At 42.7% G+C, this 21,138-nt stretch overlaps 11 pseudogenes; all 11 read left to right on the top strand.

Moving 5' to 3' along the window:
* The first annotated feature begins 1,309 nt into the window (after positions 1-1,309).
* LOC130287334 (U2 spliceosomal RNA) lies at positions 1,310-1,573 on the top strand (annotated as a pseudogene).
* A 1,493-nt stretch (positions 1,574-3,066) lies between these two features.
* On the top strand, positions 3,067-3,330 carry LOC130287333 (U2 spliceosomal RNA; annotated as a pseudogene).
* A 2,822-nt stretch (positions 3,331-6,152) lies between these two features.
* Positions 6,153-6,416, top strand: LOC130289499 (U2 spliceosomal RNA; annotated as a pseudogene).
* A 1,497-nt stretch (positions 6,417-7,913) lies between these two features.
* Positions 7,914-8,177, top strand: LOC130287332 (U2 spliceosomal RNA; annotated as a pseudogene).
* Positions 8,178-9,675: 1,498 nt separating this feature from the next.
* Positions 9,676-9,940, top strand: LOC130288113 (U2 spliceosomal RNA; annotated as a pseudogene).
* A 1,497-nt stretch (positions 9,941-11,437) lies between these two features.
* LOC130287331 (U2 spliceosomal RNA) lies at positions 11,438-11,701 on the top strand (annotated as a pseudogene).
* Positions 11,702-13,186: 1,485 nt separating this feature from the next.
* Positions 13,187-13,450, top strand: LOC130287330 (U2 spliceosomal RNA; annotated as a pseudogene).
* A 1,491-nt stretch (positions 13,451-14,941) lies between these two features.
* Positions 14,942-15,205, top strand: LOC130287329 (U2 spliceosomal RNA; annotated as a pseudogene).
* Positions 15,206-16,684: 1,479 nt separating this feature from the next.
* On the top strand, positions 16,685-16,948 carry LOC130287328 (U2 spliceosomal RNA; annotated as a pseudogene).
* Positions 16,949-18,421: 1,473 nt separating this feature from the next.
* On the top strand, positions 18,422-18,685 carry LOC130287327 (U2 spliceosomal RNA; annotated as a pseudogene).
* Positions 18,686-20,163: 1,478 nt separating this feature from the next.
* Positions 20,164-20,427, top strand: LOC130289544 (U2 spliceosomal RNA; annotated as a pseudogene).
* The last annotated feature ends 711 nt before the right edge of the window (positions 20,428-21,138 follow it).

Below are 21,138 nucleotides of genomic sequence, written 5' to 3'. Positions count from 1 at the left end.
GCGTAAATGTCCGAACTATTAAAATAAAATGTTAATGATCCCGTACGGTGAACGGCGTGAACGAAAAAAATTTTAAAAAGTCCAAAATTCCTACTTTTTTAATACATTTTATTAAAAAAAAAATTATAAAAAATGTATTAAAAGTTTTTTATATACAAATGTAGTATCAAAAAAAAGTACATATCATGGCGCATAAAATGAGCCCCCATACCGCCGCTTATACTGAAAAATAAAAAAGTTATAGGTCATCAAAATAAAGGGATTATAAACGTACTAATTTGGTTAAAAAGTTTGTGATTTTTTTTAAGCGCAACAATAATATAAAAGTATATAATAATGGGTATCATTTTAATCGTATTGACCCTCAGAATAAAGAACACATGTCATTTTTACCAGAAATTGTACGGCGTGAAAACAAAACCTTCCAAAATTAGCAAAATTGCGTTTTTCGTTTTAATTTCCCCACAAAAATAGTGTTTTTTGGTTGCGCCATACATTTTATGATATAATGAGTGATGTCATTACAAAGGACAACTGGTCACGCAAAAAATAAGCCCTCATACTAGTCTGTGGATGAAAATATAAAAGAGTTATGATTTTTAGAAGGCGAGGAGGAAAAAATGAAAACGTAAAAATTAAATTGTCTGAGTCCTTAAGGCCAAAATGGGCTGAGTCCTTAAGGGGTTAAAATGCCATTCAATGCCACGGGCTAGATGTAAACTGCAGATGACCATGTTGTGGTAGTTACCATGGATACCCAAGTGATGTGTGAGCTAACACATAGGCCCAACAGATTCCAAGAAGGCCAGAATCACCAGCGGCACCACCATCGATTGTCAGGTCACCCGGATTCAGCAAATACCAGAGTCCAAAATGATGCAGGTTTATACTGTTAATTTTCAGTTTATCGTTACAGTTGGTGTTATTCCATGTCGGAAGGGACGCAGCTACAGCCAGTGGGGTAACTAGAGACAGGCAGGCAGCTATGTGCAACAAAGGTAGGCGTGTTGTTTTCATATGCAGATCTGAAATATTGTCTTATATGCAAGAGGAGGAGTGATGGGGGTTCAGGCAAAAGCCAGGCTATGGATTGCATTGCTAAATGCTCCATCAGAGTGCAATGGTCGCCTGTCCTTTTTTTAAGTGATGATGTGGGTTTAGCCTGTGCTGTATGTATGTATGGGTGGCTGACTGCCACCCACCCAGAAAGTGTATGGGAGGCTGGTTGGCTGCCAGCCTTCCTTCCATTCCTATGAGTAATGTGAGTGCTCATGAAGGGGACATGGTTGGGTCCACCCCTTTCCCGGTTATCCCCTCTAGGCCTTTTGGCTTAGATCAAGTGTAAAAAAAGAAAGGATCTTGCGACAGATCGCATCCTGAGGCACGTTTTTTTTTGTGTGAATACTTGCACTTGGGTGACTTGTGAGCACATACTGATACATACGTTCCCTATCTGGGGACCATAAATTAAATGGATTTTTGAGAAAGGGAGCTGATTTGGAAGCTTGCTTCTGTCGCCCTATGCATTGACCCGATGTGGCAGTATCTTCGGGTAGTGAACAGTGCACCACCCCATTCCAGTGTTAAACAAGAAAGATTCTCATTTAATCCTCCGTGGGTGAGAATTTGAGTTTGAGAATTGGAGACCAAAATGATGAGTTGCACTGACTGGTTTATGAACGTCTATTCATTTAGCGTTTTAATGACCATGTTTGCACACTGATTGGTGTAAAAAAATAAAATAAAACTAAATAATAATAATCTAGCACACCTGTGCAGGTTTGACATGACATGACAGGTAGCTGTCTTGTGGGTGGTGCTGAATCCTGTTAAATGACATGAGGGTCTCATGCCTATACACAAGGGTGTGTCATTGCTGTTGCTTGACCATGCATTGGTTTCTGTGGTCAGTGAATGATAAAAACAAAATTTACCATCCATTGATGGATGGGAAATCCGCCATGAGGCATTTGTTTTTAGAAACTGCTGCTCACAACCAATGTTGCAATGGAGTGTCTCCATCTGCTGGTGGTATTGGAAAGGCATTAGTGCTATGACAGGGTCTGAAGAAGAAGAAGAAGAAGAAGAAGAAGAAGAAGAAGAAGAAGAAGAAGAAGACGGAAAAAAATATATATAAAAAGAAAAAGAGAGAGAGAGAGACTGACTTAGTGAGCGAGTGAGTGAGAGAGTGAGAGTGAGTGAGAGTGAATGAGTGAGTGAGTGATTGAGTGAGTGAGTGAGTGAGTGAGAACAAATGAGTTAAAGCAAGTGAGTGAGAGAGATCGAATGAATGAAAGTCTGAATGACAGAAAGAAAAAAGGATGAAGAAAGAAGCATGAAGAAAAAAAAATGTATATGGAGTTGCTGACATGAGTGCAATCTACAAAGCCGTTGAGGCTGATCCTCATGGGAGGATTATTGCACCAGGACCCTTAGCACTTTTAAAATGCCATTCAATGCCACGGGCTAGATGTAAACTGCAGATGACCATGTTGTGGTAGTTACCATGAATACCCAAGTGATGTGTGAGCTAACACATAGGCCCAACAGATTCCAAGAAGGCCAGAATCACCAGCGGCACCACCATCGATTGTCAGGTCACCCGGATTCAGCAAATACCAGAGTCCAAAATGATGCAGGTTTATACTGTTAATTTTCAGTTTATCGTTACAGTTGGTGTTATTCCATGTCGGAAGGGACGCAGCTACAGCCAGTGGGGTAACTAGAGACAGGCAGGCAGCTATGTGCAACAAAGGTAGGCGTGTTGTTTTCATATGCAGATCTGAAATATTGTCTTATATGCAAGAGGAGGAGTGATGGGGGTTCAGGCAAAAGCCAGGCTATGGATTGCATTGCTAAATGCTCCATCAGAGTGCAATGGTCGCCTGTCCTTTTTTTAAGTGATGATGTGGGTTTAGCCTGTGCTGTATGTATGTATGGGTGGCTGACTGCCACCCACCCAGAAAGTGTATGGGAGGCTGGTTGGCTGCCAGCCTTCCTTCCATTCCTATGAGTAATGTGAGTGCTCATGAAGGGGACATGGTTGGGTCCACCCCTTTCCCGGTTATCCCCTCTAGGCCTTTTGGCTTAGATCAAGTGTAAAAAAAGAAAGGATCTTGCGACAGATCGCATCCTGAGGCACGTTTTTTTTTGTGTGAATACTTGCACTTGGGTGACTTGTGAGCACATACTGATACATACGTTCCCTATCTGGGGACCATAAATTAAATGGATTTTTGAGAAAGGGAGCTGATTTGGAAGCTTGCTTCTGTCGCCCTATGCATTGACCCGATGTGGCAGTATCTTCGGGTAGTGAACAGTGCACCACCCCATTCCAGTGTTAAACAAGAAAGATTCTCATTTAATCCTCCGTGGGTGAGAATTTGAGTTTGAGAATTGGAGACCAAAATGATGAGTTGCACTGACTGGTTTATGAACGTCTATTCATTTAGCGTTTTAATGACCATGTTTGCACACTGATTGGTGTAAAAAAATAAAATAAAACTAAATAATAATAATCTAGCACACCTGTGCAGGTTTGACATGACATGACAGGTAGCTGTCTTGTGGGTGGTGCTGAATCCTGTTAAATGACATGAGGGTCTCATGCCTATACACAAGGGTGTGTCATTGCTGTTGCTTGACCATGCATTGGTTTCTGTGGTCAGTGAATGATAAAAACAAAATTTACCATCCATTGATGGATGGGAAATCCGCCATGAGGCATTTGTTTTTAGAAACTGCTGCTCACAACCAATGTTGCAATGGAGTGTCTCCATCTGCTGGTGGTATTGGAAAGGCATTAGTGCTATGACAGGGTCTGATGAAGAAGAAGAAGAAGAAGAAGAAGAAGAAGACGGAAAAAAATATATATAAAAAGAAAAAGAGAGAGAGAGAGAGAGACTGACTTAGTGAGCGAGTGAGTGAGAGAGTGAGAGTGAGTGAGAGTGAATGAGTGAGTGAGTGATTGAGTGAGTGAGTGAGTGAGTGAGTGAGAACAAATGAGTTAAAGCAAGTGAGTGAGAGAGATCGAATGAATGAAAGTCTGAATGACAGAAAGAAAAAAGGATGAAGAAAGAAGCATGAAGAAAAAAAAATGTATATGGAGTTGCTGACATGAGTGCAATCTACAAAGCCGTTGAGGCTGATCCTCATGGGAGGATTATTGCACCAGGACCCTTAGCACTTTTAACCCCTTAAGGACGCAGGACGTAAATGTACGTCCTGGTGAGGTGGTACTTAACGCACCAGGACGTACATTTACGTCCTAAGCATAACCGCGGGCATCGGAGCGATGCCCGTGTCATGCGCGGCTGATCCCGGCTGCTAATCGCAGCCAGGGACCCGCCGGCAATGGCCGACGCCCGCGATCTCGCGGGCGTCCGCCATTAACCCCTCAGGTGCCGGGATCAATACAGATCCCGGCATCTGCGGGAGTTCGCGATTAAAATGAACGATCGGATCGCCCGCAGCGCTGCTGCGGGGATCCGATCATTCATAACGCCGGACGGAGGTCCCCTCACCTTCCTCCGTGCGGCTCCCGGCGTCTCCTGCTCTGGTCTGTGATCGAGCAGACCAGAGCAGGAGATGACCGATAATACTGATCTGTTCTATGTCCTATACATAGAACAGATCAGTATTAGCAATCATGGTATTGCTATGAATAGTCCCCTATGGGGACTATTCAAGTGTAAAAAAAAATGTAAAAAAATGTAAAAGTAAAAGTAAAAAAAAAGTGAAAAATCCCCTCCCCCAATAAAAAAGTAAAACGTCCGTTTTTTCCTATTTTACCCCCAAAAAGCGTAAAAAACATTTTTTATAGACATATTTGGTATCGCCGCGTGCGTAAATGTCCGAACTATTAAAATAAAATGTTAATGATCCCGTACGGTGAACGGCGTGAACGAAAAAAATTTTAAAAAGTCCAAAATTCCTACTTTTTTAATACATTTTATTAAAAAAAAAATTATAAAAAATGTATTAAAAGTTTTTTATATACAAATGTAGTATCAAAAAAAAGTACATATCATGGCGCATAAAATGAGCCCCCATACCGCCGCTTATACTGAAAAATAAAAAAGTTATAGGTCATCAAAATAAAGGGATTATAAACGTACTAATTTGGTTAAAAAGTTTGTGATTTTTTTTAAGCGCAACAATAATATAAAAGTATATAATAATGGGTATCATTTTAATCGTATTGACCCTCAGAATAAAGAACACATGTCATTTTTACCAGAAATTGTACGGCGTGAAAACAAAACCTTCCAAAATTAGCAAAATTGCGTTTTTCGTTTTAATTTCCCCACAAAAATAGTGTTTTTTGGTTGCGCCATACATTTTATGATATAATGAGTGATGTCATTACAAAGGACAACTGGTCACGCAAAAAATAAGCCCTCATACTAGTCTGTGGATGAAAATATAAAAGAGTTATGATTTTTAGAAGGCGAGGAGGAAAAAATGAAAACGTAAAAATTAAATTGTCTGAGTCCTTAAGGCCAAAATGGGCTGAGTCCTTAAGGGGTTAAAATGCCATTCAATGCCACGGGCTAGATGTAAACTGCAGATGACCATGTTGTGGTAGTTACCATGGATACCCAAGTGATGTGTGAGCTAACACATAGGCCCAACAGATTCCAAGAAGGCCAGAATCACCAGCGGCACCACCATCGATTGTCAGGTCACCCGGATTCAGCAAATACCAGAGTCCAAAATGATGCAGGTTTATACTGTTAATTTTCAGTTTATCGTTACAGTTGGTGTTATTCCATGTCGGAAGGGACGCAGCTACAGCCAGTGGGGTAACTAGAGACAGGCAGGCAGCTATGTGCAACAAAGGTAGGCGTGTTGTTTTCATATGCAGATCTGAAATATTGTCTTATATGCAAGAGGAGGAGTGATGGGGGTTCAGGCAAAAGCCAGGCTATGGATTGCATTGCTAAATGCTCCATCAGAGTGCAATGGTCGCCTGTCCTTTTTTTAAGTGATGATGTGGGTTTAGCCTGTGCTGTATGTATGTATGGGTGGCTGACTGCCACCCACCCAGAAAGTGTATGGGAGGCTGGTTGGCTGCCAGCCTTCCTTCCATTCCTATGAGTAATGTGAGTGCTCATGAAGGGGACATGGTTGGGTCCACCCCTTTCCCGGTTATCCCCTCTAGGCCTTTTGGCTTAGATCAAGTGTAAAAAAAGAAAGGATCTTGCGACAGATCGCATCCTGAGGCACGTTTTTTTTTGTGTGAATACTTGCACTTGGGTGACTTGTGAGCACATACTGATACATACGTTCCCTATCTGGGGACCATAAATTAAATGGATTTTTGAGAAAGGGAGCTGATTTGGAAGCTTGCTTCTGTCGCCCTATGCATTGACCCGATGTGGCAGTATCTTTGGGTAGTGAACAGTGCACCACCCCATTCCAGTGTTAAACAAGAAAGATTCTCATTTAATCCTCCGTGGGTGAGAATTTGAGTTTGAGAATTGGAGACCAAAATGATGAGTTGCACTGACTGGTTTATGAACGTCTATTCATTTAGCGTTTTAATGACCATGTTTGCACACTGATTGGTGTAAAAAAATAAAATAAAACTAAATAATAATAATCTAGCACACCTGTGCAGGTTTGACATGACATGACAGGTAGCTGTCTTGTGGGTGGTGCTGAATCCTGTTAAATGACATGAGGGTCTCATGCCTATACACAAGGGTGTGTCATTGCTGTTGCTTGACCATGCATTGGTTTCTGTGGTCAGTGAATGATAAAAACAAAATTTACCATCCATTGATGGATGGGAAATCCGCCATGAGGCATTTGTTTTTAGAAACTGCTGCTCACAACCAATGTTGCAATGGAGTGTCTCCATCTGCTGGTGGTATTGGAAAGGCATTAGTGCTATGACAGGGTCTGAAGAAGAAGAAGAAGAAGAAGAAGAAGAAGAAGAAGAAGAAGAAGAAGAAGACGGAAAAAAATATATATAAAAAGAAAAAGAGAGAGAGAGAGAGAGACTGACTTAGTGAGCGAGTGAGTGAGAGAGTGAGAGTGAGTGAGAGTGAATGAGTGAGTGAGTGATTGAGTGAGTGAGTGAGTGAGTGAGAACAAATGAGTTAAAGCAAGTGAGTGAGAGAGATCGAATGAATGAAAGTCTGAATGACAGAAAGAAAAAAGGATGAAGAAAGAAGCATGAAGAAAAAAAAATGTATATGGAGTTGCTGACATGAGTGCAATCTACAAAGCCGTTGAGGCTGATCCTCATGGGAGGATTATTGCACCAGGACCCTTAGCACTTTTAAAATGCCATTCAATGCCACGGGCTAGATGTAAACTGCAGATGACCATGTTGTGGTAGTTACCATGGATACCCAAGTGATGTGTGAGCTAACACATAGGCCCAACAGATTCCAAGAAGGCCAGAATCACCAGCGGCACCACCATCGATTGTCAGGTCACCCGGATTCAGCAAATACCAGAGTCCAAAATGATGCAGGTTTATACTGTTAATTTTCAGTTTATCGTTACAGTTGGTGTTATTCCATGTCGGAAGGGACGCAGCTACAGCCAGTGGGGTAACTAGAGACAGGCAGGCAGCTATGTGCAACAAAGGTAGGCGTGTTGTTTTCATATGCAGATCTGAAATATTGTCTTATATGCAAGAGGAGGAGTGATGGGGGTTCAGGCAAAAGCCAGGCTATGGATTGCATTGCTAAATGCTCCATCAGAGTGCAATGGTCGCCTGTCCTTTTTTTAAGTGATGATGTGGGTTTAGCCTGTGCTGTATGTATGTATGGGTGGCTGACTGCCACCCACCCAGAAAGTGTATGGGAGGCTGGTTGGCTGCCAGCCTTCCTTCCATTCCTATGAGTAATGTGAGTGCTCATGAAGGGGACATGGTTGGGTCCACCCCTTTCCCGGTTATCCCCTCTAGGCCTTTTGGCTTAGATCAAGTGTAAAAAAAGAAAGGATCTTGCGACAGATCGCATCCTGAGGCACGTTTTTTTTTGTGTGAATACTTGCACTTGGGTGACTTGTGAGCACATACTGATACATACGTTCCCTATCTGGGGACCATAAATTAAATGGATTTTTGAGAAAGGGAGCTGATTTGGAAGCTTGCTTCTGTCGCCCTATGCATTGACCCGATGTGGCAGTATCTTCGGGTAGTGAACAGTGCACCACCCCATTCCAGTGTTAAACAAGAAAGATTCTCATTTAATCCTCCGTGGGTGAGAATTTGAGTTTGAGAATTGGAGACCAAAATGATGAGTTGCACTGACTGGTTTATGAACGTCTATTCATTTAGCGTTTTAATGACCATGTTTGCACACTGATTGGTGTAAAAAAATAAAATAAAACTAAATAATAATAATCTAGCACACCTGTGCAGGTTTGACATGACATGACAGGTAGCTGTCTTGTGGGTGGTGCTGAATCCTGTTAAATGACATGAGGGTCTCATGCCTATACACAAGGGTGTGTCATTGCTGTTGCTTGACCATGCATTGGTTTCTGTGGTCAGTGAATGATAAAAACAAAATTTACCATCCATTGATGGATGGGAAATCCGCCATGAGGCATTTGTTTTTAGAAACTGCTGCTCACAACCAATGTTGCAATGGAGTGTCTCCATCTGCTGGTGGTATTGGAAAGGCATTAGTGCTATGACAGGGTCTGAAGAAGAAGAAGAAGAAGAAGAAGAAGAAGAAGAAGAAGAAGAAGAAGACGGAAAAAAATATATATAAAAAGAAAAAGAGAGAGAGAGAGAGAGACTGACTTAGTGAGCGAGTGAGTGAGAGAGTGAGAGTGAGTGAGAGTGAATGAGTGAGTGAGTGATTGAGTGAGTGAGTGAGTGAGTGAGTGAGAACAAATGAGTTAAAGCAAGTGAGTGAGAGAGATCGAATGAATGAAAGTCTGAATGACAGAAAGAAAAAAGGATGAAGAAAGAAGCATGAAGAAAAAAAAATGTATATGGAGTTGCTGACATGAGTGCAATCTACAAAGCCGTTGAGGCTGATCCTCATGGGAGGATTATTGCACCAGGACCCTTAGCACTTTTAAAATGCCATTCAATGCCACGGGCTAGATGTAAACTGCAGATGACCATGTTGTGGTAGTTACCATGGATACCCAAGTGATGTGTGAGCTAACACATAGGCCCAACAGATTCCAAGAAGGCCAGAATCACCAGCGGCACCACCATCGATTGTCAGGTCACCCGGATTCAGCAAATACCAGAGTCCAAAATGATGCAGGTTTATACTGTTAATTTTCAGTTTATCGTTACAGTTGGTGTTATTCCATGTCGGAAGGGATGCAGCTACAGCCAGTGGGGTAACTAGAGACAGGCAGGCAGCTATGTGCAACAAAGGTAGGCGTGTTGTTTTCATATGCAGATCTGAAATATTGTCTTATATGCAAGAGGAGGAGTGATGGGGGTTCAGGCAAAAGCCAGGCTATGGATTGCATTGCTAAATGCTCCATCAGAGTGCAATGGTCGCCTGTCCTTTTTTTAAGTGATGATGTGGGTTTAGCCTGTGCTGTATGTATGTATGGGTGGCTGACTGCCACCCACCCAGAAAGTGTATGGGAGGCTGGTTGGCTGCCAGCCTTCCTTCCATTCCTATGAGTAATGTGAGTGCTCATGAAGGGGACATGGTTGGGTCCACCCCTTTCCCGGTTATCCCCTCTAGGCCTTTTGGCTTAGATCAAGTGTAAAAAAAGAAAGGATCTTGCGACAGATCGCATCCTGAGGCACGTTTTTTTTTTGTGTGAATACTTGCACTTGGGTGACTTGTGAGCACATACTGATACATACGTTCCCTATCTGGGGACCATAAATTAAATGGATTTTTGAGAAAGGGAGCTGATTTGGAAGCTTGCTTCTGTCGCCCTATGCATTGACCCGATGTGGCAGTATCTTCGGGTAGTGAACAGTGCACCACCCCATTCCAGTGTTAAACAAGAAAGATTCTCATTTAATCCTCCGTGGGTGAGAATTTGAGTTTGAGAATTGGAGACCAAAATGATGAGTTGCACTGACTGGTTTATGAACGTCTATTCATTTAGCGTTTTAATGACCATGTTTGCACACTGATTGGTGTAAAAAAATAAAATAAAACTAAATAATAATAATCTAGCACACCTGTGCAGGTTTGACATGACATGACAGGTAGCTGTCTTGTGGGTGGTGCTGAATCCTGTTAAATGACATGAGGGTCTCATGCCTATACACAAGGGTGTGTCATTGCTGTTGCTTGACCATGCATTGGTTTCTGTGGTCAGTGAATGATAAAAACAAAATTTACCATCCATTGATGGATGGGAAATCCGCCATGAGGCATTTGTTTTTAGAAACTGCTGCTCACAACCAATGTTGCAATGGAGTGTCTCCATCTGCTGGTGGTATTGGAAAGGCATTAGTGCTATGACAGGGTCTGAAGAAGAAGAAGAAGAAGAAGAAGAAGAAGAAGAAGAAGAAGAAGAAGAAGACGGAAAAAAATATATATAAAAAGAAAAAGAGAGAGAGAGAGAGAGACTGACTTAGTGAGCGAGTGAGTGAGAGAGTGAGAGTGAGTGAGAGTGAATGAGTGAGTGAGTGATTGAGTGAGTGAGTGAGTGAGTGAGAACAAATGAGTTAAAGCAAGTGAGTGAGAGAGATCGAATGAATGAAAGTCTGAATGACAGAAAGAAAAAAGGATGAAGAAAGAAGCATGAAGAAAAAAAAATGTATATGGAGTTGCTGACATGAGTGCAATCTACAAAGCCGTTGAGGCTGATCCTCATGGGAGGATTATTGCACCAGGACCCTTAGCACTTTTAAAATGCCATTCAATGCCACGGGCTAGATGTAAACTGCAGATGACCATGTTGTGGTAGTTACCATGGATACCCAAGTGATGTGTGAGCTAACACATAGGCCCAACAGATTCCAAGAAGGCCAGAATCACCAGCGGCACCACCATCGATTGTCAGGTCACCCGGATTCAGCAAATACCAGAGTCCAAAATGATGCAGGTTTATACTGTTAATTTTCAGTTTATCGTTACAGTTGGTGTTATTCCATGTCAGAAGGGACGCAGCTACAGCCAGTGGGGTAACTAGAGACAGGCAGGCAGCTATGTGCAACAAAGGTAGGCGTGTTGTTTTCATATGCAGATCTGAAATATTGTCTTATATGCAAGAGGAGGAGTGATGGGGGTTCAGGCAAAAGCCAGGCTATGGATTGCATTGCTAAATGCTCCATCAGAGTGCAATGGTCGCCTGTCCTTTTTTTAAGTGATGATGTGGGTTTAGCCTGTGCTGTATGTATGTATGGGTGGCTGACTGCCACCCACCCAGAAAGTGTATGGGAGGCTGGTTGGCTGCCAGCCTTCCTTCCATTCCTATGAGTAATGTGAGTGCTCATGAAGGGGACATGGTTGGGTCCACCCCTTTCCCGGTTATCCCCTCTAGGCCTTTTGGCTTAGATCAAGTGTAAAAAAAGAAAGGATCTTGCGACAGATCGCATCCTGAGGCACGTTTTTTTTTGTGTGAATACTTGCACTTGGGTGACTTGTGAGCACATACTGATACATACGTTCCCTATCTGGGGACCATAAATTAAATGGATTTTTGAGAAAGGGAGCTGATTTGGAAGCTTGCTTCTGTCGCCCTATGCATTGACCCGATGTGGCAGTATCTTCGGGTAGTGAACAGTGCACCACCCCATTCCAGTGTTAAACAAGAAAGATTCTCATTTAATCCTCCGTGGGTGAGAATTTGAGTTTGAGAATTGGAGACCAAAATGATGAGTTGCACTGACTGGTTTATGAACGTCTATTCATTTAGCGTTTTAATGACCATGTTTGCACACTGATTGGTGTAAAAAAATAAAATAAAACTAAATAATAATAATCTAGCACACCTGTGCAGGTTTGACATGACATGACAGGTAGCTGTCTTGTGGGTGGTGCTGAATCCTGTTAAATGACATGAGGGTCTCATGCCTATACACAAGGGTGTGTCATTGCTGTTGCTTGACCATGCATTGGTTTCTGTGGTCAGTGAATGATAAAAACAAAATTTACCATCCATTGATGGATGGGAAATCCGCCATGAGGCATTTGTTTTTAGAAACTGCTGCTCACAACCAATGTTGCAATGGAGTGTCTCCATCTGCTGGTGGTATTGGAAAGGCATTAGTGCTATGACAGGGTCTGAAGAAGAAGAAGAAGAAGAAGAAGAAGAAGAAGAAGAAGACGGAAAAAAATATATATAAAAAGAAAAAGAGAGAGAGAGAGAGAGACTGACTTAGTGAGCGAGTGAGTGAGAGAGTGAGAGTGAGTGAGAGTGAATGAGTGAGTGAGTGATTGAGTGAGTGAGTGAGTGAGTGAGAACAAATGAGTTAAAGCAAGTGAGTGAGAGAGATCGAATGAATGAAAGTCTGAATGACAGAAAGAAAAAAGGATGAAGAAAGAAGCATGAAGAAAAAAAAATGTATATGGAGTTGCTGACATGAGTGCAATCTACAAAGCCGTTGAGGCTGATCCTCATGGGAGGATTATTGCACCAGGACCCTTAGCACTTTTAAAATGCCATTCAATGCCACGGGCTAGATGTAAACTGCAGATGACCATGTTGTGGTAGTTACCATGGATACCCAAGTGATGTGTGAGCTAACACATAGGCCCAACAGATTCCAAGAAGGCCAGAATCACCAGCGGCACCACCATCGATTGTCAGGTCACCCGGATTCAGCAAATACCAGAGTCCAAAATGATGCAGGTTTATACTGTTAATTTTCAGTTTATCGTTACAGTTGGTGTTATTCCATGTCGGAAGGGACGCAGCTACAGCCAGTGGGGTAACTAGAGACAGGCAGGCAGCTATGTGCAACAAAGGTAGGCGTGTTGTTTTCATATGCAGATCTGAAATATTGTCTTATATGCAAGAGGAGGAGTGATGGGGGTTCAGGCAAAAGCCAGGCTATGGATTGCATTGCTAAATGCTCCATCAGAGTGCAATGGTCGCCTGTCCTTTTTTTAAGTGATGATGTGGGTTTAGCCTGTGCTGTATGTATGTATGGGTGGCTGACTGCCACCCACCCAGAAAGTGTATGGGAGGCTGGTTGGCTGCCAGCCTTCCTTCCATTCCTATGAGTAATGTGAGTGCTCATGAAGGGGACATGGTTGGGTCCACCCCTTTCCCGGTTATCCCCTCTAGGCCTTTTGGCTTAGATCAAGTGTAAAAAAAGAAAGGATCTTGCGACAGATCGCATCCTGAGGCACGTTTTTTTTTGTGTGAATACTTGCACTTGGGTGACTTGTGAGCACATACTGATACATACGTTCCCTATCTGGGGACCATAAATTAAATGGATTTTTGAGAAAGGGAGCTGATTTGGAAGCTTGCTTCTGTCGCCCTATGCATTGACCCGATGTGGCAGTATCTTCGGGTAGTGAACAGTGCACCACCCCATTCCAGTGTTAAACAAGAAAGATTCTCATTTAATCCTCCGTGGGTGAGAATTTGAGTTTGAGAATTGGAGACCAAAATGATGAGTTGCACTGACTGGTTTATGAACGTCTATTCATTTAGCGTTTTAATGACCATGTTTGCACACTGATTGGTGTAAAAAAATAAAATAAAACTAAATAATAATAATCTAGCACACCTGTGCAGGTTTGACATGACATGACAGGTAGCTGTCTTGTGGGTGGTGCTGAATCCTGTTAAATGACATGAGGGTCTCATGCCTATACACAAGGGTGTGTCATTGCTGTTGCTTGACCATGCATTGGTTTCTGTGGTCAGTGAATGATAAAAACAAAATTTACCATCCATTGATGGATGGGAAATCCGCCATGAGGCATTTGTTTTTAGAAACTGCTGCTCACAACCAATGTTGCAATGGAGTGTCTCCATCTGCTGGTGGTATTGGAAAGGCATTAGTGCTATGACAGGGTCTGAAGAAGAAGAAGAAGAAGAAGAAGAAGAAGAAGAAGAAGAAGAAGACGGAAAAAAATATATATAAAAAGAAAAAGAGAGAGAGAGAGAGAGACTGACTTAGTGAGCGAGTGAGTGAGAGAGTGAGAGTGAGTGAGAGTGAATGAGTGAGTGAGTGATTGAGTGAGTGAGTGAGTGAGTGAGAACAAATGAGTTAAAGCAAGTGAGTGAGAGAGATCGAATGAATGAAAGTCTGAATGACAGAAAGAAAAAAGGATGAAGAAAGAAGCATGAAGAAAAAAAAATGTATATGGAGTTGCTGACATGAGTGCAATCTACAAAGCCGTTGAGGCTGATCCTCATGGGAGGATTATTGCACCAGGACCCTTAGCACTTTTAAAATGCCATTCAATGCCACGGGCTAGATGTAAACTGCAGATGACCATGTTGTGGTAGTTACCATGGATACCCAAGTGATGTGTGAGCTAACACATAGGCCCAACAGATTCCAAGAAGGCCAGAATCACCAGCGGCACCACCATCGATTGTCAGGTCACCCGGATTCAGCAAATACCAGAGTCCAAAATGATGCAGGTTTATACTGTTAATTTTCAGTTTATCGTTACAGTTGGTGTTATTCCATGTCAGAAGGGACGCAGCTACAGCCAGTGGGGTAACTAGAGACAGGCAGGCAGCTATGTGCAACAAAGGTAGGCGTGTTGTTTTCATATGCAGATCTGAAATATTGTCTTATATGCAAGAGGAGGAGTGATGGGGGTTCAGGCAAAAGCCAGGCTATGGATTGCATTGCTAAATGCTCCATCAGAGTGCAATGGTCGCCTGTCCTTTTTTTAAGTGATGATGTGGGTTTAGCCTGTGCTGTATGTATGTATGGGTGGCTGACTGCCACCCACCCAGAAAGTGTATGGGAGGCTGGTTGGCTGCCAGCCTTCCTTCCATTCCTATGAGTAATGTGAGTGCTCATGAAGGGGACATGGTTGGGTCCACCCCTTTCCCGGTTATCCCCTCTAGGCCTTTTGGCTTAGATCAAGTGTAAAAAAAGAAAGGATCTTGCGACAGATCGCATCCTGAGGCACGTTTTTTTTTGTGTGAATACTTGCACTTGGGTGACTTGTGAGCACATACTGATACATACGTTCCCTATCTGGGGACCATAAATTAAATGGATTTTTGAGAAAGGGAGCTGATTTGGAAGCTTGCTTCTGTCGCCCTATGCATTGACCCGATGTGGCAGTATCTTCGGGTAGTGAACAGTGCACCACCCCATTCCAGTGTTAAACAAGAAAGATTCTCATTTAATCCTCCGTGGGTGAGAATTTGAGTTTGAGAATTGGAGACCAAAATGATGAGTTGCACTGACTGGTTTATGAACGTCTATTCATTTAGCGTTTTAATGACCATGTTTGCACACTGATTGGTGTAAAAAAATAAAATAAAACTAAATAATAATAATCTAGCACACCTGTGCAGGTTTGACATGACATGACAGGTAGCTGTCTTGTGGGTGGTGCTGAATCCTGTTAAATGACATGAGGGTCTCATGCCTATACACAAGGGTGTGTCATTGCTGTTGCTTGACCATGCATTGGTTTCTGTGGTCAGTGAATGATAAAAACAAAATTTACCATCCATTGATGGATGGGAAATCCGCCATGAGGCATTTGTTTTTAGAAACTGCTGCTCACAACCAATGTTGCAATGGAGTGTCTCCATCTGCTGGTGGTATTGGAAAGGCATTAGTGCTATGACAGGGTCTGAAGAAGAAGAAGAAGAAGAAGAAGAAGAAGAAGACGGAAAAAAATATATATAAAAAGAAAAAGAGAGAGAGAGAGAGAGACTGACTTAGTGAGCGAGTGAGTGAGAGAGTGAGAGTGAGTGAGAGTGAATGAGTGAGTGAGTGATTGAGTGAGTGAGTGAGTGAGTGAGAACAAATGAGTTAAAGCAAGTGAGTGAGAGAGATCGAATGAATGAAAGTCTGAATGACAGAAAGAAAAAAGGATGAAGAAAGAAGCATGAAGAAAAAAAAATGTATATGGAGTTGCTGACATGAGTGCAATCTACAAAGCCGTTGAGGCTGATCCTCATGGGAGGATTATTGCACCAGGACCCTTAGCACTTTTAAAATGCCATTCAATGCCACGGGCTAGATGTAAACTGCAGATGACCATGTTGTGGTAGTTACCATGGATACCCAAGTGATGTGTGAGCTAACACATAGGCCCAACAGATTCCAAGAAGGCCAGAATCACCAGCGGCACCACCATCGATTGTCAGGTCACCCGGATTCAGCAAATACCAGAGTCCAAAATGATGCAGGTTTATACTGTTAATTTTCAGTTTATCGTTACAGTTGGTGTTATTCCATGTCGGAAGGGACGCAGCTACAGCCAGTGGGGTAACTAGAGACAGGCAGGCAGCTATGTGCAACAAAGGTAGGCGTGTTGTTTTCATATGCAGATCTGAAATATTGTCTTATATGCAAGAGGAGGAGTGATGGGGGTTCAGGCAAAAGCCAGGCTATGGATTGCATTGCTAAATGCTCCATCAGAGTGCAATGGTCGCCTGTCCTTTTTTTAAGTGATGATGTGGGTTTAGCCTGTGCTGTATGTATGTATGGGTGGCTGACTGCCACCCACCCAGAAAGTGTATGGGAGGCTGGTTGGCTGCCAGCCTTCCTTCCATTCCTATGAGTAATGTGAGTGCTCATGAAGGGGACATGGTTGGGTCCACCCCTTTCCCGGTTATCCCCTCTAGGCCTTTTGGCTTAGATCAAGTGTAAAAAAAGAAAGGATCTTGCGACAGATCGCATCCTGAGGCACGTTTTTTTTTGTGTGAATACTTGCACTTGGGTGACTTGTGAGCACATACTGATACATACGTTCCCTATCTGGGGACCATAAATTAAATGGATTTTTGAGAAAGGGAGCTGATTTGGAAGCTTGCTTCTGTCGCCCTATGCATTGACCCGATGTGGCAGTATCTTCGGGTAGTGAACAGTGCACCACCCCATTCCAGTGTTAAACAAGAAAGATTCTCATTTAATCCTCCGTGGGTGAGAATTTGAGTTTGAGAATTGGAGACCAAAATGATGAGTTGCACTGACTGGTTTATGAACGTCTATTCATTTAGCGTTTTAATGACCATGTTTGCACACTGATTGGTGTAAAAAAATAAAATAAAACTAAATAATAATAATCTAGCACACCTGTGCAGGTTTGACATGACATGACAGGTAGCTGTCTTGTGGGTGGTGCTGAATCCTGTTAAATGACATGAGGGTCTCATGCCTATACACAAGGGTGTGTCATTGCTGTTGCTTGACCATCGATTGGTTTCTGTGGTCAGTGAATGATAAAAACAAAATTTACCATCCATTGATGGATGGGAAATCCGCCATGAGGCATTTGTTTTTAGAAACTGCTGCTCACAACCAATGTTGCAATGGAGTGTCTCCATCTGCTGGTGGTATTGGAAAGGCATTAGTGCTATGACAGGGTCTGAAGAAGAAGAAGAAGAAGAAGAAGAAGACGGAAAAAAATATATATAAAAAGAAAAAGAGAGAGAGAGAGAGAGACTGACTTAGTGAGCGAGTGAGTGAGAGAGTGAGAGTGAGTGAGAGTGAATGAGTGAGTGAGTGATTGAGTGAGTGAGTGAGTGAGTGAGAACAAATGAGTTAAAGCAAGTGAGTGAGAGAGATCGAATGAATGAAAGTCTGAATGACAGAAAGAAAAAAGGATGAAGAAAGAAGCATGAAGAAAAAAAAATGTATATGGAGTTGCTGACATGAGTGCAATCTACAAAGCCGTTGAGGCTGATCCTCATGGGAGGATTATTGCACCAGGACCCTTAGCACTTTTAAAATGCCATTCAATGCCACGGGCTAGATGTAAACTGCAGATGACCATGTTGTGGTAGTTACCATGGATACCCAAGTGATGTGTGAGCTAACACATAGGCCCAACAGATTCCAAGAAGGCCAGAATCACCAGCGGCACCACCATCGATTGTCAGGTCACCCGGATTCAGCAAATACCAGAGTCCAAAATGATGCAGGTTTATACTGTTAATTTTCAGTTTATCGTTACAGTTGGTGTTATTCCATGTCGGAAGGGACGCAGCTACAGCCAGTGGGGTAACTAGAGACAGGCAGGCAGCTATGTGCAACAAAGGTAGGCGTGTTGTTTTCATATGCAGATCTGAAATATTGTCTTATATGCAAGAGGAGGAGTGATGGGGGTTCAGGCAAAAGCCAGGCTATGGATTGCATTGCTAAATGCTCCATCAGAGTGCAATGGTCGCCTGTCCTTTTTTTAAGTGATGATGTGGGTTTAGCCTGTGCTGTATGTATGTATGGGTGGCTGACTGCCACCCACCCAGAAAGTGTATGGGAGGCTGGTTGGCTGCCAGCCTTCCTTCCATTCCTATGAGTAATGTGAGTGCTCATGAAGGGGACATGGTTGGGTCCACCCCTTTCCCGGTTATCCCCTCTAGGCCTTTTGGCTTAGATCAAGTGTAAAAAAAGAAAGGATCTTGCGACAGATCGCATCCTGAGGCACGTTTTTTTTTGTGTGAATACTTGCACTTGGGTGACTTGTGAGCACATACTGATACATACGTTCCCTATCTGGGGACCATAAATTAAATGGATTTTTGAGAAAGGGAGCTGATTTGGAAGCTTGCTTCTGTCGCCCTATGCATTGACCCGATGTGGCAGTATCTTCGGGTAGTGAACAGTGCACCACCCCATTCCAGTGTTAAACAAGAAAGATTCTCATTTAATCCTCCGTGGGTGAGAATTTGAGTTTGAGAATTGGAGACCAAAATGATGAGTTGCACTGACTGGTTTATGAACGTCTATTCATTTAGCGTTTTAATGACCATGTTTGCACACTGATTGGTGTAAAAAAATAAAATAAAACTAAATAATAATAATCTAGCACACCTGTGCAGGTTTGACATGACATGACAGGTAGCTGTCTTGTGGGTGGTGCTGAATCCTGTTAAATGACATGAGGGTCTCATGCCTATACACAAGGGTGTGTCATTGCTGTTGCTTGACCATGCATTGGTTTCTGTGGTCAGTGAATGATAAAAACAAAATTTACCATCCATTGATGGATGGGAAATCCGCCATGAGGCATTTGTTTTTAGAAACTGCTGCTCACAACCAATGTTGCAATGGAGTGTCTCCATCTGCTGGTGGTATTGGAAAGGCATTAGTGCTATGACAGGGTCTGAAGAAGAAGAAGAAGAAGAAGAAGAAGAAGAAGAAGACGGAAAAAAATATATATAAAAAGAAAAAGAGAGAGAGAGAGAGAGACTGACTTAGTGAGCGAGTGAGTGAGAGAGTGAGAGTGAGTGAGAGTGAATGAGTGAGTGATTGAGTGAGTGAGTGAGTGAGTGAGAACAAATGAGTTAAAGCAAGTGAGTGAGAGAGATCGAATGAATGAAAGTCTGAATGACAGAAAGAAAAAAGGATGAAGAAAGAAGCATGAAGAAAAAAAAATGTATATGGAGTTGCTGACATGAGTGCAATCTACAAAGCCGTTGAGGCTGATCCTCATGGGAGGATTATTGCACCAGGACCCTTAGCACTTTTAAAATGCCATTCAATGCCACGGGCTAGATGTAAACTGCAGATGACCATGTTGTGGTAGTTACCATGGATACCCAAGTGATGTGTGAGCTAACACATAGGCCCAACAGATTCCAAGAAGGCCAGAATCACCAGCGGCACCACCATCGATTGTCAGGTCACCCGGATTCAGCAAATACCAGAGTCCAAAATGATGCAGGTTTATACTGTTAATTTTCAGTTTATCGTTACAGTTGGTGTTATTCCATGTCAGAAGGGACGCAGCTACAGCCAGTGGGGTACCTAGAGACAGGCAGGCAGCTATGTGCAACAAAGGTAGGCGTGTTGTTTTCATATGCAGATCTGAAATATTGTCTTATATGCAAGAGGAGGAGTGATGGGGGTTCAGGCAAAAGCCAGGCTATGGATTGCATTGCTAAATGCTCCATCAGAGTGCAATGGTCGCCTGTCCTTTTTTTAAGTGATGATGTGGGTTTAGCCTGTGCTGTATGTATGTATGGGTGGCTGACTGCCACCCACCCAGAAAGTGTATGGGAGGCTGGTTGGCTGCCAGCCTTCCTTCCATTCCTATGAGTAATGTGAGTGCTCATGAAGGGGACATGGTTGGGTCCACCCCTTTCCCGGTTATCCCCTCTAGGCCTTTTGGCTTAGATCAAGTGTAAAAAAAGAAAGGATCTTGCGACAGATCGCATCCTGAGGCACGTTTTTTTTTGTGTGAATACTTGCACTTGGGTGACTTGTGAGCACATACTGATACATACGTTCCCTATCTGGGGACCATAAATTAAATGGATTTTTGAGAAAGGGAGCTGATTTGGAAGCCTGCTTCTGTCGCCCTATGCATTGACCCGATGTGGCAGTATCTTCGGGTAGTGAACAGTGCACCACCCCATTCCAGTGTTAAACAAGAAAGATTCTCATTTAATCCTCCGTGGGTGAGAATTTGAGTTTGAGAATTGGAGACCAAAATGATGAGTTGCACTGACTGGTTTATGAACGTCTATTCATTTAGCGTTTTAATGACCATGTTTGCACACTGATTGGTGTAAAAAAATAAAATAAAACTAAATAATAATAATCTAGCACACCTGTGCAGGTTTGACATGACATGACAGGTAGCTGTCTTGTGGGTGGTGCTGAATCCTGTTAAATGACATGAGGGTCTCATGCCTATACACAAGGGTGTGTCATTGCTGTTGCTTGACCATGCATTGGTTTCTGTGGTCAGTGAATGATAAAAACAAAATTTACCATCCATTGATGGATGGGAAATCCGCCATGAGGCATTTGTTTTTAGAAACTGCTGCTCACAACCAATGTTGCAATGGAGTGTCTCCATCTGCTGGTGGTATTGGAAAGGCATTAGTGCTATGACAGGGTCTGAAGAAGAAGAAGAAGAAGAAGAAGAAGAAGAAGAAGAAGAAGACGGAAAAAAATATATATAAAAAGAAAAAGAGAGAGAGAGACTGACTTAGTGAGCGAGTGAGTGAGAGAGTGAGAGTGAGTGAGAGTGAATGAGTGAGTGAGTGATTGAGTGAGTGAGTGAGTGAGAACAAATGAGTTAAAGCAAGTGAGTGAGAGAGATCGAATGAATGAAAGTC

Source organism: Hyla sarda, chromosome 8 (genome assembly GCF_029499605.1).
Source record: "Hyla sarda isolate aHylSar1 chromosome 8, aHylSar1.hap1, whole genome shotgun sequence".
NCBI classification, from domain to species: Eukaryota; Metazoa; Chordata; class Amphibia; order Anura; family Hylidae; genus Hyla; species Hyla sarda.
Note: the sequence above shows the minus strand (reverse complement) of the source record. Positions and strands in the feature narration are given on the sequence as shown.